Consider the following 27033-nt stretch of genomic DNA (forward strand, 5'->3'; position numbering starts at 1 on the left):
ATTCTGATAATTTTTTCTTTCTTCTTAGATTGTTCCTTTTATTCATAGTCTTTTGTCAATATTTTGTGTGACAGTGTCACAAATCTCTCGAGGACACTAGTTAAAGATCTCCTCTGTCCCTGAATTACCCACTTCTTATTGTTTACATTGGTCTTCTTTTTTCACAGCATAGGCTTCCCTCAAATGTCTAATGAGTTTTTAGTTGTTTGGTTATATTTAAGGGTGATGCAACAGGAAAGGGTGGTCGTGAGGTCTGTGTTAACTTGTTAACTGGTAGGAAGGGACCAGAGCTTGTTAACTGGTAGGCTTTGTTTTAACGAGAGTGAGCAGGAAGTTGAACCTTAATAAGGAAACTCCAAATGCCCTACACTGGCTCATCTAGCATTTCCCAGTTTTTTGTCTCCGGAAAGAGAAGAACCCTCTGCTTTGTTTGTTTGGACTAGGGAGGAGGTTATTAGAGAACACCAGACTGCTAGGAATTCTGCACATGGTGGAGGCAGGAGGAGAGTTAGGGATAGCTGCTCTGCATACAGACTTTCCATCAAGTTCCTTGTTTTCAGCCCTTCATCCTCCTCCCACTCTCTAACACCTGGCATTTCTGGGTCAGGATCCTCTCTGGGGCTGTTCAGGGCAGAGCTTTCCCACCCCCACCCCAGGAGTTCTGTAGGCTGCAGCATCCTCCAACTTGCTTGATCTCTTGCCAGGTCTTATGTATTATTTTCTATTTTTCAGAAGTTTGTTTAAATCTATTGTCTATTGATGGCTACTCCCACTTTCTTCATTGTGATGGACTTTTAAATATTTTTACTGTCATTTTAATGGGATCTTGCAAGGCAATGTGCTATCTGAGTTTCAAAATCTCATTAGTTTCAATGGGGACAGTGCAAGGATCTTGAGTTCATTGACAGCTCTGGGTTCTAGTTATATAGTGCAAGGCATTTTTATGCCTGATCATTCCTTGTGGCTGTGGTGTGACTACTATGTGGAAGACTAGAGAAGCATCAAGAAGAGTAAGCTAAACAATTCATCTTTCTGAGGCCCAGGTTCCTCACTTTTAAGTAATTTACGCATCACCTACCATAAATCTACCACATACATGGTTTCATGCCAAATTCTGGAGAAATAAAGATGAATAAATCATGGCCCTTCCCTGTCGGGTAGTTGGTGTGGGGGTTGGATAGAGAATAAGAAATTTTATGGTGAGCGCTATGACAGATATGTAACGGGTGATATACCAGAATAGGAGAGGGTGACATCAGGGAAGGTTTCACAGAGAAAGTAATTTTTAAGCTTAAATCAGAGTTCTGCTGATTTACAATGGGGAGGGAAGGCATTCCAGGCAAAGGCACTAGCCAGTACCTAAGCATGGGGTCGTGACAGGACGGGTGATTTCAGAGAACATCTAGTAAGTGGGTAGAGCATAACATGCTTGTGGAGGAATGGTGAGATGTGAGATGGGAAAGTTAATACTGGCAGCTTCCATGTCTCACATGTACAATCATTATTCAGATTTATAGGTGAAGAAACTGAGGCACAGATTTACATGCTCTTAAGGGTCCTCGGTTAATAAGTTAGGGAGCGGGGATTTGATCCCTCATAGTCTGGCTCTAGAGCTCATTCTTTTTGTTTAGGAGTTAGATGATAAGGTTTTATTTTTGTTTTTTATTCATACATAATGTACATATTTTAGAGTACATGTGATATTTTGATACATTCATACAATGTTTAATTTTTAAAGCAGAGTAGTTGGGATATCCATTACCTTAAATGTTTATCTTTTCTTTATGTTGGGAACATTCAAATTATTCCCCTCTAGCTATTTTGAAACCTACAATAGATTAGTGTTTACTGTAGTCATCCTACTGCTTTATGGAACACTAGGTCTTATCTCTTCTAACTGTATTTTTGCATACACTAATCAACCCATCTTCATCTCACCCCTCCCCTTCCCTTTCCTTGCCTCTGGTAACCATCATTCTACTCTCTATCTTCATGAAATCCACATTTTTAGCTCCCACATATGAACGAGAACATATAATATTTGTCTTTCTGTGCCTGTCTTAATTCACATAACATAATGACCTCCAGTTCCACTCGTGTTGCTGCAAATGACAGGATTTCATTCTTTTTTATGGATAAATAATATTCCATTGTGTGTACCACATTTTCTTTATCCATTCATCCATTGATGGGCACTTAGATTGATTCCATATTTTGGCTATTGTGAATATTGCTGCAGTAAACATGGGAGTGCAGGTATCCCTTTAATATATTGATTTCCTTTCTTTTGCATATATGACATACACCCAGTAGTGGGATTGGTGGACCATATGGTAGTTCTATTTTCAGTTTTTTGAGGACCCTTCGTACTGTTTTCCATAGTGGCTGTACTAATTTACATTCCCACCAACAGTGTATAAGAATTCCCCTTTCTCATCCTCACTAGTGTCCGTTATTCCCCGACTTTTTGATACAAGCCATTTTATCTAGGATGAGGTGGTATCTCATTGTGGTTTTGATTTGTATTTCTCTGATGATTAGTGAAAGCTGATGATAAAGGTTTTGGTAAGGAGTTTGGACTTGTTCCAATAAACACGTTTTAATGTAAGTGACTACCATGAACAATGCTGTGTTTTGGAGACATAACTCTGGAGCCACCATTTGGAAGGGTGCTAGACCAGAGTCAGGGAGCTAGAGAGCAAGTTATGGAATGATTATACCATATATCAGACAATAGATGATGGCTCCTAAATGTAGACGTGGAAATGGAGCTGCAATGGCAGAGGCCATTATGAGAATTATTTCAGAGGTAGAACCAACAGAACTTGGTCACTGATTAGATGCAGGGCTGGGGAGAAGGTGGGGTCAGGATTAGGTGGCTGAGCCACTGGTAGCTCATTTGCTAAATTTGAAAGTACAAGATAAGCACACTTGGGAGAGAGGAGAGAAAGAGAATGAATCAGTGTTGAATGTGATGCAATTGAGGCGACTGTACAATATCCAGGTAATCTTGTCCAGAACCAGTTGGAAAGACGTGTCTGGAGTGCTGGGGAGACATGTGTTGGAGGTGCAGATTTAAGAGTCACAAGCTCATAAGGAAAATTGAGATCATGGGAATGGATATGAAGAGACTATGTGGTATGAAAAGAGAGCCAAGCTCAGAGCCCTGGGAAACATCAGAATTTATGAGGCCTGTGCCTGAAGGGTTGGTTGATGACATCCTTGAGGAGGAGAGGAGGGCATGGTGGGGGTAGGAGCAGGGAGGATGTGGGGTTGAGAGCTGTGAGGGAGGTCACCACAGGGGAGAACCAGGTCTCCGAAGGGCAGGAAGAGGAGACCAGTGGGAAGGCAGTGATAGAGAGAGGAGTCTTCCCAGAAAGGAGGACTCCAGGGAAACAGAGGAAAGAGGGGCAGGGAGGGCAGCACACAGGAGGCGTGTTGGGGTGGGGTGGCTGAGGGCAGCATGGAAGGTGAGTGAGGGACAGGCAGGTGCCACTCCCATTTGGTCTCTCTTCTCTCAGCTATCTCCAGGCTGCTCAGGTGGGCCGCCTGTCCCTGCAGGTGGGGTTCAGCCCATATCGATCTGCAGGGTTGAATCTTGCTTCCCGAAGTGCTGATGTGCAAGAACCACTGCAAACGTTTACATCCACATATTTTGCTTCCCCTGACCTGCCGACAGATGTGGAAACAGGAAGCCTGGCCAGCCAAAGTAAGCAGAGAGGCTTACAGATCCAAACCTTCTTTCTGTTTTAATTGGAACTTCAGGACCCAGCTTCATTTCTCAATCTGTTCCAGTCCAAAGGAAAATGGGCCACCCCTGGCCTCACATTTTAGAGCAAAGCGCGACGACTGCACACCACATGTCCGATTGGCTGGTCTGAACCACCACACATCCTGGTGCCCCGGCCCCTCCTGAGGCCTCCTTGCAATGGGCTGACTCCTTGACAGTGTCTTGGCTGGTTTCTGAGTGTCTTCTGTGTGTGGTACACCTCGCCTGAACTTCTCATAACAACCTGTCTAGTAGGTATTATATTACTCTTGTTTGCAACTAGAAGCAATGGAAGCTCGCGCTCACACAAAGTGGGAGAAGCATAATTTCTTTTATTAAACTTTTATTATGAAATATTTCAAACAGAAACATTCAAAGAATAATGTAACTGATACCTCTGTACCCACCAATAGTTCTACAAGATTCTAACAGGAAGTCATCCCTGCATCAGATTTTTAAAGAAAATGAAATATTAACATACACAGTTGAAGCTCTCTGTCTCCCTTCCTGATCTCTTTCCCCTCCCTCTCTCTTTAGAGGTCACTACTATTTGAAGTTGGTGTTTATCACTATTCAAATGTTTTTATTGTTATTAAATATGCTATATTAAAAACAATCTATGGTATAATTTTGCATGCTTTTCAATGTTGCATAAGTGCAATCAAACTCTGCAAATTTTTAAAATTCTATTTGAGTATATTTTAGGGTATTCATTGAAGAGTACAGACAATGTTAACTTCAGCTTGCATTGAGCATTCAGCCTTTGTGAACTCTGATGTGAATGGATTAGAGACCCTGAAAGTTCAGTGTCTTACGAGTCCCTCCCAGTTTTGATAACTCAAAGCTCTAAATCCCTCAGTTCCTTATTTGGATGTTTAGGTCAGTTTCCTCACTTCCTTGGATAATATTACAAGCTTTATTATTGGAAGTTTGTCTTGGCAAACCATTTATTCTTGCCAAACCATTCCGTATAATGAATGAAACATGAACAATATTTTCCACAGTGCAGAGGTGGGGTGGAGGGTGGTGGAAAATATGGATCAACCACGAAGCCAAAGTCAGAGGACATAGGAATATCAGGATCTTCTGGACAATGTTTGCAACAATCCGAATGCTCTTTCTACTCTTGTTTCTTCTTGATGAATCTCTCCCATTTGGCCCAAGGAATACTCCTGGTATTGAACCCAACAGGAAGTGGAATGCTTGGGTTTTATTGAAGGCTATTTCTCATGTTTTTGCCTGATATTTTCCATGAGTCAAAGACTATGAACTAAAAAATTACAGCTGCCTTCATCAATAATGAACTCTTCAGCTTCTAGAACAGTGATGTCCAATATTTTCTGCAGAATTCCAGAAAGCCCAGAGTTTTCTGCAAAGATCACAATGTTCTGTATCTATGTTGTGCAGTACTGTAGTCATTACCCACTAGGCACATATGGCTACTGAGCACTTGAAATGTGGCTAGTGTGACTGAGGAACAGAATTTTAAATTTTATATAATTTAATTAGAATAGCCACATGTGGCTAGTGACTACTGTCCTGAACAGCACAGTTTTGAAGGATTTATCCCAATACATGTTGGTGGAGTTTCAACAAGTCTTAAAAAATCAAAAGAATTCACATGAAATTGCAACTGATTTATTTGCTTTCTGTTCCCTCTCCAAAGTTAATATAAGAAACTGGGCAGTGTGGACTGCCAAGCTTGCTCAGCACACTCTGTTGTGCAGAGTATTGTTTCTCCAAGACCTTCTGTTAACCTGCTATTTGTAGTCAGCTCATCCTTGTGATTTCATTGGTGTTGGTGAGCACCAGGTTTGGTGTTGCACTGCCTGCACCCCATCATTGGACATTGTCCCTCACCCCATAGCTCACTCAGTCCACAGTGTCACTCCCCAGATCCAGTGGTTCTGACTCCTTGAAATTCAGGGTGCCCGTAGCTGCCCTCCATTCCACCAACACCTAATTTTGGGAGATAAGCCATCAAGATGGCTTAAAGAGAAACTTAGGTAGAGGTGATAAATCCATGAACAGGAAGATAGTGCTGAAGAAGTTATCCAGAATGCATACACAGAGACAAAGAGGCAGAAATATTAAAGGTGAAGAGACATAGAGGACGGAGTGAGAAGGTCTGACACATGCCTGATTGGAGTTGTAGAAGAAAAGGAGAGAGGGTATAGGAGAGCCAATTTCTGAAGAGATAATGACAGATTTTTTTCAGAATTGGTGAAAATTACACACATGCTTCAGATTCAGGAAGCCCAATGAATTTATAACACCATAAACAAATTCTTTTTTAGTAGTGAAACTGAAGAACACCACAGACTATGGAAGGGTCTGAAATATAACCAGAAAGAAAAAGGGATTAATACAAAGGAACTACAACACTCCCAGTTCACTTTTCCATAGCAAAATACTGCCCAGAAGACAATGGAATAAAAACCCTCAATATTCTGAGAGAAAATAACTGTCAATCTGGAACTGTGGAAGATTTTAGAAGAAAATACAGAGGAGTATCTTTACAGATACTCTTTTGAGATAAGAAATGATTTTTTAAAAAATAAGCAAAACCCATAATCCATATGGGAAAAGATTAGTACATTTGGTTACATTAAAATCAAGAACTTCTGTTTATCAGAAGCATCTTAAGGAGAGTAAAAAGGCAAATCACAGAATAGGAAAGGAAAAATCTGCAGCACCTGTAACTGTGAAAGGATTGGTATCTAGAACATATAAAGTCCCTTAAAAATTGGTATGAAAAAGATGAGCAACCCAATCAAACAATGAGTAAAATATTTGACCGACATGGTGGCATGGAAGGGGAACACAAATAACCAATAAACACTCAAAAAGATTGTAGATCTCATGAGAAGCCAGAGAAATGCAAATTGTCAATATGTACCCACAAGATTGGAAAAATCAATGAATGGGTCTGAAAGTACCAGATGTTGACAAGGTTATGGAGTAACAGGAACTCTTAAAGACTTCTGGTCAAAGTGTAAATTGGTACAATAACTGGAAGAAAATTGTCATTATTGACTGATGTTGAAAATGTGCATATCTTATGACCCAGCAATTCTACTTTCTGGTATATATTCAGCTGTTGTGTTGGGTAATGCAGTAGCCACTAGCCACATGTGGTTACTGAGTCTGTGAAATGTGTCTAGACTGCACTGAAATGTGCTGTAAGTGTAAAGTACACAGTGGATTTTGGAGATTTAGTATGAAAAAGTTTAAAAGTATCTCATTTAAATTTATTTAAAAGTATTGATTACAAGTTGCAATGATAATATTTTGGATATATTGGTTTAAATATGGTATTAAAATTAATTTCATCTCTTGTAGAGCTCCTTTTACTTTTTAATGTGGCTAGGATAAAATTTAAGGTTACACATGTGACTCTCATATGTGGATCACTTTGTTTTTCTTTTGAATAGTGCTGCTCTAGAGACATTCTTGCCCATCTACAGCAGGAGAGACAGATAGAAGATTGGAAACAGCAGCATTGTTTGAATTGGAAATAACCTAAATATTCATTGAGAAGAGAATGTAGAAATAAATTATGTTATTAATTTAGTGATAAAGAATGTCATATTCATTCAGTGACAATAAATGGAACATGGCTGTTTCTTATGAATATTTTGTTGAGGAAATGAAACAAAGTTGCAAAGAATACTTGCAATGTGATTCTGTTCATTTAAATTTCAAATTAAAGGCAATATTGAAAAACGTATTATTTAGGGATATGTCTATAAGTGGTAAAATTAAAAAGAAAAACAAAGGAGGAAAGTAGATAGGAAGGGGAGGGGAAGAAAGGTTGGTACTTCCAAGGTACTAGAATATTCTGTGTTTTCAGCAAGGAGGAGTATACAAAGTGTATTTTGTGTTTATTGTTCTCCAGTTTAATCTATTCAGTAGTTTTTTTTTTAAACCTGACAGCTGAATTTGGGGGTTGGTTTTGGTGGGGACAGAGAAGAGATTTTGATTACTGATTCAATTTCTCTGATCATTATTGGTTTTTTAAGTTTCCTATGTAGAACAATTTGTCCTAATTAATATTTTTGTAGAAAAATTTCCATTTTACCTAAATATTCAAATTTATTTGCATAGAGTTTTTAATGTTGTCATATGATTTTTAGAAATTTGTACTGTTTCTGAAGTTATATCTCCCTTTTTTTCTAGTACTTTTATTTGTACATTTTCTCTTTATTCTTGTTTATTCTTGGTAGAAGTTTGATCATTTTAATAATTTTTTCAAAGAACCACTTTTTGGTTTTTGTGTATGGACTTTATTACTGGTTTTCTTATTCATTAATTTCTGTCCCTATCTTTATTGTTTCCTTCCTACAACTCTCAGATTTACTCAATTGTTCTTTTTTTTTAATTGTTAAATAGAAACATAAGTTTTAGGACTTTTTCGTCTCTACTGCATAAAGGTCTGATCGCTTCTGTCTAAAAATGGGGATTTGCTGGCATATTTCAGCCAACTTCTTCAGGTCTGTGTCTGAATACACGATCGTTTCTTCTGTGCCTCTTTCGTATTCTCTTAAACTGAATACTTACTTATTTCCAGTCTTCATTGTTTTGTAATAAAGGCTTTTCATGCTATTACTTTACCCCTAACAAGTTTACCGTTTTATCTTTTTATTGATACTTGAGTTGAATGTTTAAATCACTCATTTTCAATCATTCATGTCTTGTAATAAATGTATTTAATGCTACAAAATTAGATTCATCTCACAAGTTTTGATATGTGGTTCTTTATTTTGATAATTTCTCAATACACTATTTTGTAGTTTCCTCCTTTACCCTTGAATTGCTTAGGAGTTCATTTAAAATTTTCTAAGCATAACATTTAAAAAAACATTATCTTATTGTTAATTTATACCTTAATTGCACTATAGCCGGGGAACACTGTCTGTATTATGAAATTGGTTGAAAATTCCTTTGACACCTAGAATGTGGTAGATTTCTGTAAATATCTTGTGTATCCTTGAAAAGAATGTATATTCTCTGTTTGTTAATTGTGTGTTTCCATGTAGCTCTATTAGATCAGGCTTAGTCATTTGTGTTATTCAAATTTTCTATGTACCCTTAATAATTTTCATATTGCTTGACTTATCAGTAGAAATACGTTAAAAATCTCTGGTCATGGTTGTGGGTTTGAAATTTCTTTTTAAAATTCTATATGGTTTTTCTCTATATATTTCAAGTGTATGATATTATGTACATTACAAACTTATCATGGTTTTTATATCTTCTTGGAAGATAGTTTCTCTCGTGTTTCTCTGTTAGGATTTTGTGAAGGAAACTGAAAATGTTCTAGGTGTCTTAAACCGGAAGAGCTATAGCATAGGGAAATAGATACTCTAAGCCTGCTGGCACAGCCGAAGGAGTTGGTTCTAGCCATCTTCAAAAACGATTCCCTGAGGAATATAAAACTGACTGAACAGGGGATCAATACCTCTGAGGCCACCATCTTAGCTGTGCCAAATTCAAGAAGCCACCATTGCTGAACCAATGTCAAGACTCAAGAAGCTGGAGAATGAATGTAGGAAAACCGCTGAAGACAAGCCTGTCATTGCCACAACTCTGCCTAGTGGTCACAGGCAAGGAGTTTGCAGGAACCTGGCGTCTGCCTCACTTCCTTCTTCTAACTCTTCAACTGGTATAACCAGATATGTAATTTAGTTTGTAGACAGAACCATAGCCTCAGAGGAGATTGACGAATTCTTAGAAATTCTTTTTTTTTTTTAGAGACAAGTTCGCGCTGTGTTGCCTAGGCTTGAGCGCAGTGGTGTGATCATAGCTCACTGCAGCCTCGAATTCTTAGGCTCTAGTGATCCTCCTGCCTCAGCCTCCCAAATAGCTGGGACTATAGACGCGCGCCCTCATTCCCGGCTGAGATTGAGAAATTCTGTCTTCAGCATTCCAGCATCTCCAACTACAAATAGTCCACTGTCATCTTTGTTCTCCCCACCCCCTTTTCCTGCCTTCTGTTAGACTCATAAAATTATCTATATTCTCTTTCTTTTTTTGGTGCCAATTTGGAAGCTATTGATTATATTTCTATTTTTTTAGTGGGTACCTTAATTTTTGAGTTTAAATTATTTTAGTACTTCTGAAGTTACTTGGTATTAGTCTCGTCTTTCTAACCAAGGCAAGGACTTTATCATGTTTGATGATTACTGAACATCCTCTTTTCCTATCTTATTATTGTCATAAGGTTTTATTCTTACATTTTTAATGTGGAAGTTAGCTTTACTATTATTTATTTACAGTCAATAGTTAAGTAAATTTATACTGTTTAAAAATATGTGGTTTTTTGCTCACCATTGTTTACGGTAAACTGTGCTTTTACTTTTCTTTCTATTGAAGAATATCCTTTAGAGCACACACAGAATAAAAAGCCAGCGTTACTGAGGATGGCTCTTCCTAGCAGTCTAAAGCATTTGTCACTAATGTATTTATCTTGCAGTCTCATTGTGAAGATTAAATGCAATAATAAAGGTTAAAAAGCCTGGGACAGTTCCTGGCACATAGCTAGAGACCAGCACATGTTCAAATGTTGGAGAGTGGGTATATGCTATCAGTATAAATGATTTCACATCATAAATATTTTCCCATGCTAGGAACATTTGTCTTAGATTGGGTTCCTTGGAAATCCAGTGAGTCAGAGGGTTGTATGTAAGAGGGTTACTGTAAAGCGGTTTACACATGTAAGAAAATGAGGAAGGCAGACCTGCAACGTAGTTGCAGCTAAGGCCATAGCTGATCCTCCAAGGAGCTCTGGAGCTGCAATAGTCCTTCAGCATTGTCCCTAATCGAGGCAAGTGGTCCGGCCTTTGTAGATGTCCATCAACCAGTCTTTGGTCTTGGGCTGTCCCATGGGAGGGGCGATGTAACCTTGGCCAAAGCAATCCTCGATGGCTGAGAGGAGGTCTCACAAGGATTCAGCTATGCACCATCAGCAGCTGATGCTCCCAGCAGCTTGAGGATGGGTGTGCCGTTCTTGAAGATGGGCTCTGAGCAGAGCACCACAGTGTTCACCATGGTATACCCTTTGTGTTACTCAGAGCCACTTGCCATCATATTTGGGCATACCTTCTCCAGCTTTCTGGGTGGTCTCAATGCCTGCGGAACTTACAAGAGAAATGGTGGTGGAATGAACTCCAGCCACAGTCACTGTAGTCGATTGCAAGGCTGAAATGCGCAGCTATACCTCCAGTCTAGCTACCCATTCTAGCTTCCCCTCACTCCCAGGCAGCACCTCTACTGATCTACGTGGCTTGCCAGATGGGGTGACCCAGATCCTCTTCCCTGTGGGGTCCGAGCCCGGTTTCTTGGGCCATGCTGTTTTCTAGCCCATTTACTACTAAAACTGGATACAGGTGCACTGAGAGATAGTGTAGCGGATCACCTGTACCCCATTGTGTAAGGAGCCTGCCGCCTCCTGATGACCTGGAGCAACTAACCCCTGCCAGGGGGTACCCTCCTTTCTTTGCCTGCTGGTCTCTTGGCCGGAGGAGTCTAACGCGGCTCGTCAGCAGCCATAGCTTCATTTTCAGCGGGATCCTTTTTGTGCTCCCTAGTGTGTTTGCTCTCTGGGGATCAGGACCTTGGGGCTCACAGAGCTTAAGCAGTGGGGACAGGAAGCAAGTGTGTCCCTGGAAGTCAGGTAAGTGGGGTCCCTTCTGTTTCCACCCCTGTTCCTGGACTCATGTACTCTAGCTGTGTAGGTGAGTGCTGGGTGCTGGAGGATGGTGCCTGTCTTTGCAAACTATCATTCCCAAACTGGTGCCTCAGCTGCATCTTTACGAGGCCATTCCTTTGCCCTTCCAGCCAGTGGCTTTTGAATGGTGTGATACCTGATAGGATCAGTGGATTCCACGTGCCACTGTTTCATCACTTTTGCAGTGAAATGGTCCTTGGTTCAAGACAGTGCTATACAGGATGCTATGTTGGTGGATTAAACACTTAGTTCCTTGGATAGTGGTGCTAGCTGAGACCCTGGAGCCAGCAAAGGTAAACCCATACCCCAAATATGTATCAATTCCATATTGATTGATAAATGGCTGCCTCTTCCACGGTAAAAGGGATCCAGTGTGGTCAACTTGCCATCAAGTGGCTGGCTGGTCTTCTAGAGCAATGTCACCAGATCAGAGGCTCAACGTTGGTTTCTGCTGCTGGGGGGTTGAACTTTCGGCAGCAGCAGTAGCTAGATCAGCCTCAGGGAGTGGGAGTCCCCATCTCTACTGCTGTTGAATTCTCCACTCATGAGCTCACGGTGCCAGCACCAGGTGGCTGATAAGAGAGGCTAACCGGTATCAGCTGGCCAAGTCGTCCTGTCTACTTGGCTAGGCTCTCTTCTGCGGTGGAGGCTCTCTGTTGTGTGTTAAGAGGAGATATAAGATCTTCATACTTTGTATCCACTCCTTAGCTCCATAAACGTCTCTCTTCCTCAGACCTCCTGGTCTCCAATTTTCTAATCTTCCTCATTTTGGGCCTCTGACCGACATGCCAGGCTTTTGGCCAGTACTCCTGAATTTATGTATATTCTCACCTCAGATCACTCCTCTCTCCACTCAAAGCAATGACCATGTGCACTTCACAGAGCTCTGCTCGCAGGGAGGGTTTTCCTTGCGGCTGTTTTTTAGGCCACCCCTGAGTGGGGTTATGTGTGGGGCTCACACTGACACACTGAGCCAACCATACACGAATCAAGCTTGGGCCCTTGGTCAGCTGGTCCTGAGGGACTTCTCATGTGGTCATAGGTGTGAGATGAGAAAGGGGCACTGGAATCCCAAAGTGGATGGCACGGCTTACTGGCCCTGTTTCTGCCTGACCCCAGATCCCAGATGTATATTCCCATCTTACAACGGGTTGTGCTGGACCTGCCTGACTTTATGACAGAATCCAGTGAAGGATGAGCAGGACATGGTCATTTGATGTCCCGTGGTTGGATGCTCTGTCTGCGAGAGCCCAGCAGCACTCCGGGAGCTGCTTGTCACCTGGTGTATGGTTTTCTACTGCAGATGGCATGGCCTTGCTCCACAACCCCAGGGCTCTGTGTTGTGTTTCTCCTATTGGGATTTTCCATAAACTCCACATGGAATTGTTTTACATTATAAATACCTCTGGTGCAATAGGCTCTGATTGCCTGTATGGCCCAAGTGGTGCTTGCACTGCAGCCGGGGACCTGCTGCAGAGCCCTTTCCTTCTTTGGGCCCCACTTGAAGTCAGTGGTGTTCTATGTCACCCAGTAAGTGGGTCAGAACAGCATTCCCAAGTACAGAATATGCTACTTCCTGAACCAACAGGGACCACCAAGTTTTGTGCTTTCTTTTTAGGGGTGAGGTGAGAGATATGATACTTTGTCTTTTGCTTTGAGTGGCATCATGGCCTGCCCCAGATCACTGGATCCACAATACTGATGTGGCAGCCCCCTGCATCTCTATAGGGTTTGTCTCTCATATACCTTACCAAGAACTTCAGTGTAGTTACCAATTCTTGCTCATCTGAACCAATCGGCATAATGTTATGGATATAGTGGACCCATGAGGTGTTTTGCAGGATGTCTAGATGGTCCAGGCCCCTCAGACCATATTATGACAGAGGCAAGAAGAATTAATATAGCCTCGGAGTAAGGTCATAAATGCAAATCGTCATCCCTCTTACAAGAATGAGAACTGTTTCCGATCCTCCTTTCTCATAGGTCTGGACAAGAAAGCATTTGCAAGACCTATGGCTACAGGAATCTTCTGTAGTGAAGATACCACATCTAGCACAGCAACTACAATAGGGGATGCTATTTGGATGAGTTTTAGCAATTCACTGTCACCTGCCAAGATCCATTTGATTTTTGTAGGGAGCAGATTGATTAATTAAATATTAACACCAGAGGAACCACCATGTCCTAATTCTGTAAGCCTTCTGGTATGGTGCTAATCTCTGCCACCCCTCCTGGGATGCAGTATTATTTTTGATTTACTGTCTTGGCCAAGGCTGGGCATTAGGGAAAGCACTTTCAAAGCCCATTGCAATATCTCTTACCCCAAAAGTCAAGGAACTGATGTAAAGGTTCTACCAACTACTAAGCATGTCCATTTCATTCCTACATTTGGGATCCGGTATATGGACCCAATGGACATACTGTGAGCTGAACCTGGGTGGAGACTCCATTTACTGAACTTGGCCCCCAGGTGTCCCTACTCCAACAAGGGCCTATAACCCATGGTGCTTTGGGTTATCAATGTCAATTTACACTCCAGTTCCAACAATCCTCAAAAGGTCTGGACAATCTCCTTTCCTCATTTTGTGGGTACCCAAAAAAGAAGGCATCTGGGGAAAGGCTGAGGAATTCTTACTGGATATAGTTGTCATGGTGTAGCAGGACTTATCCTCATAGCAAATGGTCTCTCCTTCATCAGTGGATTCCTGGTCTGAGAACTGGCCTAGGTCCAGACACTGGGCAACAGATTATGACTTTGTTTATTGAGGTTACTGTCCTCAGCTTCCTCATCATCCGTCCTTGGTTTCTTTTGTTTAAGTTAAGTACCTCATTGATTGGCTGCCCATCTACCTTGCCCCAGGGTCCCTGGGTCCTGTTAATCATCTCCACAAACTTCCGAGGGCTCGGCCCTCAGCTGTTACTCTGGTCTTGTGATAACTGTACCCACGTTGCTTCTGATGGTAAGTGTCTCCAGATGGCCCCTAACATGCTGGGATCTTATATTGTCATTGCTATCAGGGAGCCTATTTCTGCAAAAGCCTCTCTTACCACCAGCCCTAGCCTGCAGAGGACAGCCCCCACTGGGCTTCTCCACAGTGCTGGTGTTCTCTCACAAGTGCATTCCTTACTGTTTTGGTAATTGGAATACATCAGGGGGCCCCCAGACAGCCATTCAGCAGTTTTCCTGTCCTACTGGTATAGCACTGAGGTGTGCCCACCTCCCTAAGCCTCTTGATCCCTTCCTCCTCCAGCTGCCACATGCATTTTGGCATTTCTAAATCACTTAGTGTAGGCCATTACTGTTTCCAAGCTTCCAAAATCCGTTCTAGTGTATTAATACCATCTCCTGGGGGCTTTGCCAGGGTGTTAAATCCTTTGTTTCAAGAGTGTTCCCATATTGACAACCTGTACTTTATACAACTCTATGTTCTGCCTCCTGCACCTTGATCCAGCATTCTTGGGAGGCAAATCCACGTGTATGTTCCTAGCCTCCTTGGGTACCTGTTAGTCATGTCCTATGGCTCCTTTGGTGTGTAGTCTCTTTCTTCCTGTAGCAGCACTTTGCCAGTTGATCCATGTTGGGATTTGATCCTTATTACTGGTCTTCTTGCCATGATGACAGGTGGGGATAGATCCCAAGTGGGGCAAGCATTATCTGTAAGGTGCTGCCTCCCTTGAGGGTTAAGCACACTGTCCAAGCAAAAAAAAAAAAAAAAAAAAAGAGGCAGGCAGAATCTTCTAACAAGGGAGTACTGGGCTACTTCTGCAGCCCCTGCAGATGTAGGGGAATGAGGGTCCCATCACTTCCTTGTTAGGGCCCTGACTTTGCCATAGGAGAATTGCAGATGTTGAGAATTCACATCTCTCTGAAGCTCCACTCGTCTTATGATTATGTCCTCAGCTGGACCTCCACTCTGTTCTCCACCTGTAGGAGGTTGGGGTTTCCTTAAATGCAGCCCAAGATACCTTCTAATTTTTATATTTTTTTCTCGCATTGAGATTAATGAACCTGAGTCTGTCATATGTTTCTTCAATGAATGAAGTCATAGCAATGGCCACCACATCCCACAGCCCTGGTGTTTACCATCTCCCTCATGCTTTTAAAGTATATCATTGCACCAGCCAGTGCACCTCCGTCCACCAGTAACCCATCCCAGCTCACCACCTGTGAAAGTTTTAATACCTGCCCACTGCAGGATGCCGAGGGCTATCCATCCTCCACACACCACCCATGATGGGGTCCTCATTGCCCCAGGGATCGCTGTACGTGATCCAGAATCTGATGTTAGTGTTTGCTTCCTGGCACTATTTCTGGTAACAACTGTCTTAGATCCCTGAAAACAGACACAGAGTTGGCGAGTGAGCTGTACTGGGGAATGCTCTTAGGAGATCAGAATCAAAGAAGGAAGGATTGGGCAGAACACAAGCTGATCTGCAATGCAGTGACAACTGAAGGTGTGGCCGATTGTATAGGGATCTCTGGAACTGGCATGGCTCTTCTGAATTTTCCCCAATTTGGGACAAGGGGGACAAGCCTTTGTATTAAGCACCAGCCAGTCACTGGCCGTGGGCTCAGCCTGGGAGAGGGTGTCTCGCTGGTGAAGGCCAAGGGCAAGTCCTGGTGAGGGATGCACCTGCGAGCTGCTTGCAGCTGCCGTTCCCAGCCTTGAAGAGGGGATCAGGGCAAAGTACCACACTGTCCAGTACCAATTTTCACAATATTAGATAAAAAAAGATAAGACAGAAAATTGTATTTATGGCATAATGTTAATATGCTGTATCAATATGTTAAAATGGGCATACATAAAAATGACTAGAAGGGAATTAAAATGTTTCAGAGATTTTGTTTTGGTGCTGGGAAAATGAATGACTTTCATTACCCACCTCCCACAACCTGTATGGGAAAATGAATGACTTTCATTACCCACCTCCCACAACCTGTATCTTATAAACACACGACAAACCTTAGAAGACTTTATTGGAAATATAAAATGGCCTCCTGATTCCTCTCTATGGGCTGTTCAAATCAGCCAGAAAGTGGGCATCTGTGTTCCTCAGTAGGGGTGGCTGGTAAACAAGCTGTGTTACATCCAGACAATGGAATATTATTTAGTGATTTAAAAAGAAATGAGCTGTAAAGCAAGGGAAAGGCATGGAGGAAACTTAAATGCATATTGCTGTGTGAAAGAAGTCAATCTGAAAACTTTTTTTTTTTTCAAGACAGAGTCTTGCTCTGTCGCCCCAGATAGAGTGCAGTGGTGTCAGCCTAGCTCACAGCAACCTCAAACTCCTGGGCTCCAATGATCCTCCTGTCTCAGCCTCCCGAATAGCTAGGACTACAGGCGAATGCCACCACACCCGGCTAGTTTTTTTCTGTTGTTAGTGGAGATGGGGTCTCACTCTTGCTCAGGCTGTTCTCGAACTCCTGAGCTTAAGCGATCCTCCTGCCTTGGCCTCCCAGAGTGCTAGCATTACAGGCATGAGCCACCACACCCAGCCTGAAAACTCTTTATACTGTATGATTCCAGCTATATGGCATTCTGGAAAAGGCAAACTATGGAGATAAAATAAAAAAAAATAAGCGGTTTTTAGGAGTTTAAGTGGAGAAGGGAGGAGGGATGAATAGGTGAAGAACAGGGAATTTTTAGGGCATTAGAACTTTTCTGTACGTGAATGTATGATACCTGGTGGATACATGAGCATGTATCAAAACCTGTAGAACACAGAGAGTGAACTCTGATGTAAATTATAGACTTTAGTAAGTAATGACGTGTCAGTATTGATTCATCAGTTATAACAATTGTACCACACTAATGGAAGATCTTAATGATAGGGAAAGCCAGGCACTGTTTCTTGAGAGGCTGAGGAGAGAGGATTGCTTGAGCCTAAGAATTTGAGAGCATCCTGGGCAACATAGTAAGAACCCTGTCTCAATTTAAAAAAATATGGAAACTGTGTACAGGGAAGAGCAGACATAAGGGACTCTGCATTATCTCTTCAGTTTTTCTGTAAATCAAAAACTGTTCTAAAAAACAAAATTTCTTAATTAAGAAAAAAGAAAATAAGCATCAGTTTCTGTAATCTACCAGAGACAATAACATTAGCAGGAGTTGGGATTGAATTTAACAGACGATACGTTCAGCAAGCAGAGGAGAGGAGACCTTCTTGTTACAGACTGAACAGAGGCCTTTCCGGTATTTATAGTTGTAAAATATCAGAACATAAATCTACAAATAAACGGCTGCTTTGTTTGTGGACGATGCAGTCACAGGCATCACAATAGCGTGACTCTTGATGCTGGGTTCTTGCTGTTTCCTCAATGAGACTCCACAACTGTGGAGTCTTGTTCTACACATTCACAAAATGGCAGGGAATCTGGTCCTGTGACAGGACGTTTGATAAACAAACGAGGCAAACTGGAGTTGAGTCTTCTGAGGATCGCTAGCGCTGGCACTGTTTTTTCTTCTGGCACCTACCCTAAGTTCCTGGCATCTACTCTTATTTTTCCTCCCAAGCCAAATGCAAAAAGGACTTGACCTGGACTGACATAGATTTTGGAAGAATGTGTATATATTGAAAAGTAATCCAGTAAGTTGACAAAGTTAATGAATTTTCAGAGGAATTCATTCAATACCACCCAGTAAGAGTCCACACTTTGAATATTTGCTCAGAGGCAATAGGGAAATGAGGACATGTTTATTACTGTTGGCTCTTGAAAGAAAACATTGTCCCAGATAAAGCTTCCATGTCTATTGCTGATTTGCTTAAACATTTGAAAACATTGAGATTCTTCATTTATATGTTTATTCACTTCACTAACACTGATTAAGTAGCTACCATGTGACAGGTACCATGTGTATAAAATTTTTAGTGGACAGGCTACAATAATATATGTTCTACTATAGTACCAGAATGCAGGCGGTGGAAGGACCCTTTCTCTTTTTTCTCCTCATTCCTGCCTTAACTATAGAGCAGACAACCCTTTCCTTCCACTTCTGTCTCTACTCTTTTCTTGCTTTTTTCTGGAAGACGAGACCTGTCTGATTAGCAAGATTATAAGAACCCTCCATTCATAGGACAGTGTTCCTAATGGACAGTTACTATTGATTAGAAACCAGAAAACTTGCATTTTTTTTTTCTTTAATCCATCTGGAATTTATTTCTCTATGTAGCAGAGACAGGAATTCTATCTTATTTTTCCCAATTGGATAGCCAGTTATTAAAGAATTAGTCCTTGGGCATGCCACCATTATCATAAACTAAATTTCCATATATTTATAGGTCTGCTTCTGAAAATTGTTCTGTTATATTACCATATACTGGATATACGTGTTTATTTTCTTTTCTAATTAAAATTTACAATCGGCATTTGAAATTACTTGGAAATCTTTTTAGATTGCACTGGGATTGATTTGAATTTGTAGTTTATTTGGGAAGGAACTGACATCTTTTTTTATAGACAACTCCTTTATTTTTATTTATTATTATTATTATTATTTATTTCGGCATATTACAGGGGTACAAATGTTTAGGTTACATACATTGCCTTTGCCTGGCCCGAGTCAGAGCTTCAAGTGTGTCCATCCCTCAGACGGTGCGCTCTGCACCCGTTAGGTGTGAATATACCCATCCCCTCCTCCCCTCTCCCACCTGTCCGACACCTGATGAATGTTACTACTATATGTGCACAAAAGTGTTGGTCAGTTAGCACCACTTTGATGGTGAGTACATATGGTGCTTGTTTTTCCATTCTTGCGATACTTCACTTAGTAGAATGCGCTCCAGCTCTATCCAGGATAATACAAGGAATGTGGTATAGTTCTCTATATATTAAGGATATTTCCTGAAAGTTTTATAGTTGTCTTCCTATGGGTTTTGTATATTTTTTGTTAGGTTTATTTCTAGTTAATTTACATATGTATTTTTTATTATGAATGGATAACTTTCTGATTTTTAAACTGATCATTGTTAGTATTGGCCGTGTACCTAGCCAACTCACTGACCTCTTTTATTAGTTCTAATAATTTTCAAGTTGATTCCCATGGCATTTTTAGGTAGTCAATTACATTATCTCCAAATAATGACAGTGTTTTTTCTTACTGATAGTTACAATTACTTTCAAGTTTTGTTTGTTTTATGGCACTGGTGAGGACCAAAAGTGGACAATAATAGTGATGGCTGGAATCCTTCTCTTGTTTTTCATTTTAAAGGAAATACTTTTAATAGTTTAACATTAAGTATAATGTTTGCTGTAGGTTTCTGGTGAACTTCTTTTATCAGGTTATGGAAGGTTTATTTTGTTTTATTTTTTCCTATTCCTAACTTTCTAAGGAAGTTAAACATTTTTTAAAAATCAGTGACACTAGAACATAGTACTGTACAGGACCCCTTTTTGTTTTTACTAATGGTCCAAGATTAAATAAAGATAATGATCCTTTTAGGATCTCCTAAAAGCAAATATTGAAAGAGCCTATAAAAATGCGGATCTAAACATTGGAATGCTGTGAGAACTGACAGTCACAGCAAGGAACGTGGAGTGGACAGGGCCTGCTGAGAGTCAGCATTTGTTTTGGTAGCTTCGACAGGGCAAACAAAAATGCCTGACAAGTATAGGAGGTGGAATCAAATTCTCCTGGAGCTCTGCAGGTCTTAGTGGGGCAGATATAACAGACACTGGCGATGGCCAAGAAATGCTCATTACACCCAATTCTGCCCAGAGTGGAGAAGGCAATCTAGGTTACGGCATTAGAAAAGACTGTTTGCAGAAAATGCTTACATGCTTTGTTTGAAGTAGAAAGCAATTCTTCCTGGATAGTTGACTGGGACCCACATCACTCCTCTTAAGGACCGAGGTTTGAGGTCCACCATCTTTGCCACCATGTGGAACAAGAGGAATCAAACACAATCCACCCCAGCCAGGGAGAAGTCTGTTCCTGCAATTTCAGATGAATGCAAATGCTTCTTTTACATCTTATCTATGAATCGCCCTTTGGATTTGATTGTAATATTTATCTCCACAGAGCTTGGTCGGAAATGCAGATTAGCACTAATTTTAAACCAGTCTTTTACAGCATTTATAGATGTCTTGTAAGTAATATTAGGAGTAAAACTAAACAAAAAGGTATAGGCTCTGTATCCCATGAGGTTGGGGTGGGATTTATAGGGAAGGGAAAGTCAAAGCACTTGTATTTATAAAAAATATGAAGACAAGGGGCTGTGCTTTCATGGCTACTCCTATATGTTTTTGGAAGGGGCTGACCATGGGTGGTTGAGAGGTTTGTTGTCTTAGGACTTCTCAGAAGACAGTGAAGTGTTTTCTGCACTCTTAGCACTCACAATCAGTATTTGTTGAACTTTTAAAATCTTTTGCAAGATTCATTGCAAAAAGGAAAATATCTCTTATGAGTTGCATCCATTTTAATGTTTACAAGAAACCCTCAACTAAAGATGCTGGCTAATGTACTGAATGTGCATGATTAACTGAATATTTTTTTTTCCTTGAGACAGGGTCTTGGTCTACTGCCTGAGCTGCAGTGCAGTGGCATCATGATAGCTCACTGCAACCTCAAACTCCTGGGCTCAAGCCTCCTGAGCAGCTAGGACTACAGGCATGCATCACCACACCCAGCTAATTTTTAAATTTTTTGTAGAGACGGCGTCCTGCTATATTGCTCAGACTGGTATCAAACTTCTAGCCTTAATCGATCCTCCTGCCTTGGCCTCCCAAAGTGCTAGGATTACAGGCATAACCCTCCACGCTTAGCCTAACTGAACATCTTTTAACACAGCTTTGCCTTGAGCTTTCAAATGACTCAAAGAAAATTCTGTTAACTGCTGCTTTTGCTTTATAAATACACTGAGAAGTGGCATTTAAAATGAAATCAAGGAGATGTTGCACAGTTTCAAACTTCAAAAATTAAAATAAAATGTCCCAAGTTAAGAAGAGAAGGAAGAATCTATATAACTTAGTGACCATTTAATGTTGAAAGGAGAGAAATCAAAGATTACACCTAGTGGAATTATAAGGCTTCTAATTTGTTAAGATATGATAACTTTGGGATGGGGATGTGGTGGTTCACACACAATATAATTGTAGTCAGAATAAAATTACAAAGCAATTGCAAGCAGAATAAAAACCATGTTTTGCATATGCCAACTCTATACTCTTACACCGAATATGTAGTAATTGTGACATTGACCTTGTTTACAATGTATTTAGATGGACAAAGTGTTATTCTGATTGTTTTATACCAAAATGACACTCCACAAAACACAGATCTGAAGATGAAAAATGGGATTTAGTGAACAATTGTGGATCTCAAGCTCATGTTAACAGTCAGCACTTGAGAAATGATCTTATTCCTGTTATCAATGGTTCCTTTGTTTATTCAACTTAAGGAACTGGAGCACTACTCAGGGTATTTGAAGCAATTTCATGAGAAAGTTGATTGGTCATGCAAGAAATATGTAGGATTTTAAAATTCTTTATGTGAAACAGAAAACATTTTTTCCACTTCTAGTTCTTTCCTGGTTTATTTGTTACACTTGAATTAAATATAATTGCAATTTGTTTTGGCATTAGGAGTGAGCTAGGGCTCCAGCTTTTCTTTTGCCTTTCAAATTGCTAACCGATTATCTCAAAACCATTTATTAAGGATGTCATTAAAAAATGTGCATGTGCCCAAAGCTATTAAAAAGTGAATACCAATGAAAACTTGGAAAAAACTGTGACATGACTTTTTGTTTGCAGATGGTTTTATTTCAATTAGGACAAATTCAAGGCTTAATGAAATCTCATAAAGAAATAAATTCAGTTGAAACTCGGACTTGGCGGGGGGCAAGGGCAACATACGTAACCTAAACATCTGTACCCCCATAATATGCTGAAATAAAAAAAAAAAATAAATAAATTCAGGGTCAAGGTGGGAGGATCGCTTGAGGCCAGGAGTTTGAGACCAGCCTGAGCAGCAGAGTGAGACCCCGTCTCTACAAAAAACCTGAAAAATGAGCTGGGCACGGTAGTGGTGCACACCTGTAGCCCCAGCTGCATGGGAGGCTGAGGCAGGAGGATTGCTTGAGCCCAGGAGTTTGAGGTTGCAGTGAGCTATGATGATACCACTGAACTCTAGTCCCGGGCAACAGAGCAAGACCCTGTCTCAAAAAAAAAAAAAAAAAAATTCAGGGAATAGTAGAACACGCTCTTCTAACTACAAAAAATTTAAACAGGACCTGAATTGAAACTGCTGAGAGGAATAAAGTGACTTGTATCAGAAATGCAGAAACAATAAAAATATTTTGAGATGTACATAGATAGAAGGGTATTTACTGCAGCACTATCTATAACGCTGCCTGGGTTCTTGGGTAGCTGCAAACCTCTGCTGTCTGCTCTGTGAGTAAAATGAATAATAGGTGCCTTTCTGCTATGGTAAACAAACACAATCCTAACTGACACAGTATACTTTTTTCTGTGTGTTCCTCTGTCTTCACTTATTTTTTTTCATTTAGCATAGATTACTTTTAATTTGGAAATTTTTACTAGAAATAAAGAATATTTTGAATGTCGGACAGCTAAAGAAAAAATGACAATAGTCCAGACAGTTCAGTGGAAGGCACAAAATAATTTGAGAAATTATTAAATGTACAGAGTCATTTAATGTAATTTAATGTACAGAACACAGCCATTTTACTATGATGAGGATGTTGAACTCTTGAACAAGCTGCATTTTATTTTTATAACAAACAAATAACCAGTAAAAAGAGTTGATTTGAGGAATTTATTATTATTTTTTTTAAAAAAAGCAACTTCCAGGGTTTGTCATCATGCAGGTTGAGCCCAGTCTCCTATAGCATGGTACAGTGATAACTGATTTTTTATAACAATGACTCAGAGGCACTGAAGATCCTTAACCGTCTTCTGAATTATCACAGAAAGAAGAAAGAGTTAGAAGAGTTTAATGTTAAGTGTATTTAAAAAATCATATTCTAATTCTTTTAAACTGGTTATCTGAGTATGATAATATAGTGGAGCTCAGATAACTAGAAAAGGCAATTGACTAGAACACTCCGTTCCCACCTGGTGTGCATTAACAGGCTTTTTACTGCATATATCTTTATATAGTTAGCAAACTAATTCAACCCATTTTACACAGCATTAATTTGTTTTTTATTGAGTTGATGCTGGGCTGAAACTGTTGCTCATTATCTCATAATTATTATTTTTTTCTAGTTCTCTGATGGATTTCCCCCATCTGACATGGTGTTTGGACTTTACTATATATGACTCTTCGAGATCATCTCTGCCCATTCTAATGATATTTACAATCAGGTTACCCATGGCCTGATATCCAAGACTATTAATTAATTTACCCACCAGCTCTGTTCTTGACCTTAGTAAAAGAGAGACCTTGTGTCTCGCTGGAGTGTGTACCAAGCTTCAGGCAAGAAAGTGTTTGTGAGCTGGTTGTTGACAGAGAGGACCATGGTTCTTATTTATTAATGCTGTGCAAACAAGGGTCTCGTCATTTCAGTAACTATTTGTACATTTATAAAAGCAATATAGTCATGGGAAAAACCAACAAGCACAGCTTGGTAGAATAACCTGCCATGAAATATCATTGGCTTTATAATAATTTACTACAACTGTTCTTTTTATTCACACTGGATAGGAAATGCTTCCATCTAACACACAGAATACGAATATATACAACGAAAATTTGGCTTTAATTAAAAAAACCTTCATAAGGACAATAACAAGGGAGTTGAAAAACTAATTTTGTGCAGTTTCCTAATCACAATCATATGTCTCCTGTCTTTTACAGGGGCTGACACAAGTAAAGATGGATTTTGTAAACCAGTTAAAGAATTTTCCTGCCTGTCATAACCCACTATGAAAATATCACCTTGTTCATACAGTGTATAGAAGTTTCTCCTTCTTAACTGTAATTCTAAATGATTATGGATGACACACTGAGTCAGTTTTAAGGACAAACCCTGCTAATCCTTTCCAAAATCATCATATATTTGCAGTTCCCTAGTTCATCAAAACACTTCACCAAAACAACATCTTGTAACTGCACAGGGCATCTGATTGATGTGCTGTTGAGGTCCTGAATGTTGCATTCTCACCTGATGCCCGCCATCTTGTTGCTCAGCAACGTCAGCATCTTGGCTTGAGCTTTCTGATGGCCGCGTGAGTTGCGTGAGTCACGCGGCAGTGGTGTGGGGTGGACCGTTTTGGACTGCCAGCAGTCAAAACAGTTGCCATGGGCTCAACATTTCTACGCTGTGAGCCCGGGGAGCCCATTCTCCTATGGAATGGTGTTCTGGGGCCCTGCAATGTGGCTGCAGGTGGCTGAGACATTCTGGCCCCTACTTACGAGGGACTATACTAAGGAAGCCTAGTGCTCTAAAAATAGGCGATGCAGCAGGGTTGGGTGAGGGGGAGGGAGGTTGCTTCCCTAAGTCCAGAAAACCATCTCTGATTTTAGCTCTCTGAGAAAGCTGTGACATTCTTTGCAAGTGGCAGCTGTGGGAGAAGGTTGGGGTCTGAGGTACGCTTGGAGACATGTCAACTTGGCATGACTGGTGGATTCAGTGCCTATGGTCCCCCACTAGGCACTCTGCCCAGATCTATCTTCCCCTGACTGTACCTTTTATGCCCCTGGACTTCCCTATTCTCCCTTGAAACCCTTGTTTGTTTCCGCTTTCTAAGGTAGGGATGTCAAGTAGGATTCATTTCTCTCATTCTGACTGATAGGCGGTAGCTCTTTGGAGTTGTGATTTGAGAAGGATTGTTAAGAAGTCATTGGGCTTAATGAGAAATAGTGCCTTGATTGATTAGCAATGTCTGCCACAGGCACAAGAGTTGGTGTCTATGAATGCTTGCCAAGCCCTTATGTCTCTGTACTAAGTAAGGTGAGAGAATGAGGATGGCTTGATGGATCTCTGGAGACCATAGCCCAAAGCACCAAGTTTATATACATTTTATATTCTGTTTTGTTCCAGAAAAGATTTAAGAATTTGAGGGGTTGGGGACAGGAATTTTAGGACCTGTGGAAAGCTGGAGGGGGAGATAATGTTGAACGGGCTGGTGCAGGAGACCCTTGACAAAGACTTCTGATTTTAACCCTGGGTGAAGAAGCCCACCATTTAGCAAGTGATTATAGGACTTACTGACTAAACAGATTCAGAAAGACTTGGAGGAAGGCAGTGGGTCCCAGGCATGGTGGGAATTTCAGGCAGAGCATTTCTGTGTTGTACATCTGGTGTATTTCCCCTTGCTTAACAGCTGATAATACTGTATGTTGAAAAGCCAAGGGGAAATGTATTTGCATTCACACACACCTATCTTTTTTGGGGTTAATCAAACAACCTGGGGATAGTTTCCATATCATGTCAGGACCACTGTCTCTCACTCGGCTCTACCTAGAAGTCTCTGGTATACAACTTTACCAAGAAGGAAAACAAATCAGTGATATCGTGTGGTAGGAGCTAATGATGCTATTTTGGGAAGATCAATTCATGTCTGTCTCTGGAAAACAGGATCGATCACTTCATATCTTAAGTGATTTAAACTGAAGCCAAACCTTGATTTTTAATATGAATCATTAACAGGTTGCTCTTGGACAATGCCATTGTCTGTTGATTTAGGGGACCATGTCTGGCCAAAGCCAGTCACCTCTAGCTGCTGATGGCCTATGGGTTTTAGAAACTGTCTGATGCTCCCATCAATACTCCCCTGTCAATTGCACACAACTGATTTCACTTACACATCAACATGGCAACATACCTTTTCCATCAGTAAACACCTGCTCCCTTTCCCATTTGGAAACTGGGAGAGTTTGAAAGGAAAAGAAGGCAGATGTTTTCATTCATCTGCAAATCCCAAGAGAACATCCTTTTGGATACCTGTTGAGTTTCTTGGCACTCTGGGGATCCCAAGCTTTTCCAAAGTTGCAGGCAAAGGTTTCCTCCTTCCTGGGCACAGGTGAAGGGTCCAGGGTGCAGGGGTAGAGGTGAGGTGGAGGCGGGAGGGCAGCATTAAAACCCCAGCAATGTTATTTCTTATCCAACTCTGCATTTCACTCTCAGAGAAATGAATTTCTTACTGGTCTCCATGAGACATAATCCCGGTGAGAGCATCTTGGCAGTTTCACTGTCTCTGGAACCTTCTAGAGGTGATAGATGGCTGGCTATAAATGTGACTGTAGTTGCCTCATCATTTGTTTTCAGGCAATTCAAAATTTCTATTTCTTTCTGCTGATCACGATTGTTGGTGTATTGGCATTGCCAACCAATTTTTAAAGTGTGTGAACATCAGTGGGATTTATCACCACTCACCTCCTCTAACTGGAAAGATTTGTTCTAACACCACAGAGGAGCCTCCTCCCTGAAGTTTCTGAGAGAGCCCAGAGCAGGAACTTTGGGTTCTAGACACAAGGCCTTGGAGGAGGTCGGGAGGGGGGTGGCGCCCTGTTGGGAGGTGGAGCCTGGGGAGGAGGGGGAAGGGTTGAAGGTGGGGATGGGATGGGAGGGG

At 40.9% G+C, this 27033-nt stretch overlaps 1 protein-coding gene across 1 annotated transcript in view; it reads right to left on the bottom strand.

Annotated features, from left to right (window-relative positions):
- ANTXR1 (anthrax toxin receptor 1) overlaps positions 1–27033 on the bottom strand; it is a 275920-nt gene that overhangs the window by 26555 nt on the left and 222332 nt on the right. The window lies entirely within an intron of this gene.

Source organism: Propithecus coquereli, unplaced genomic scaffold, assembly GCF_000956105.1.
Source record: "Propithecus coquereli isolate 6110/MARCELLA unplaced genomic scaffold, Pcoq_1.0 Scaffold243, whole genome shotgun sequence".
Taxonomy (NCBI): Eukaryota; Metazoa; Chordata; class Mammalia; order Primates; family Indriidae; genus Propithecus; species Propithecus coquereli.